General features: G+C 45.3%; 1 protein-coding gene across 1 annotated transcript in view; it reads left to right on the top strand.

Annotated features, from left to right (window-relative positions):
• The window catches only part of C2CD3 (C2 calcium-dependent domain containing 3), a 46,164-nt gene that overhangs the window by 10,580 nt on the left and 34,891 nt on the right, over positions 1-693 (top strand).

Genomic DNA, 693 nt, shown 5'->3' with positions numbered 1-693 from the left:
CCCAGAAACTGGGATTCCAGGGTGACTTTCCAAAGCCGGTTCCATACGGTGATTCATTGACTTTGCGTCTTTCTGGGTGGCACTTGCAGCATCTGGCGTAATTTTGAGTCCCTTTGTATATTCTCCAATTGTGTCCAGGCAAAACATCCAATTCTCCTGAATCTTAGCTCTTTGTAATACCCAAAAAAATAGGACAGCCTCCTGCGCTTTGTTTTGTGTGGTTAGACTTCAGCTCTTTGGAACCTAGAAAAACAGATGGGACTGAAAACAATCCCAAGAGGCCACCAAGTCAATCCACTGTACCAGTATCTTTCCTGAGAGCTGTTGATCTCATTTATTAAAGATGCCCAATGGGAGAAATCCCATAGGCTCTCCAGGAAAACTGCTCTTCCTGTTGGAAAGTTTATTTTGTCACTACAAAAATACTTCCTTTGTCCATCGTGAACGTGCAAAACGTTCTACTTGGCGCTCTGTTGTGTTTCTCCCTGTTCTTTTCTACGCAAAACACCGATTCTGTCAGTCTTTTCTTGGAATCCTAGAACAATTCAGGTTGGAAAAGACCCTTGGGATCATCGAGTCCAACCATTGACCCTACACTACAAGGTCACCCCTAAACCACATCACCCAACACCACATCTAAGCGACACTTGAACACATCCAGGGATGGCGACTCAACCCCCTCCCCAGGCAGTC

This window comes from Apaloderma vittatum, unplaced genomic scaffold, assembly GCF_000703405.1.
Source record: "Apaloderma vittatum isolate BGI_N311 unplaced genomic scaffold, ASM70340v1 scaffold112, whole genome shotgun sequence".
Classification (NCBI taxonomy): Eukaryota; Metazoa; Chordata; class Aves; order Trogoniformes; family Trogonidae; genus Apaloderma; species Apaloderma vittatum.
Note: the sequence above shows the minus strand (reverse complement) of the source record. Positions and strands in the feature narration are given on the sequence as shown.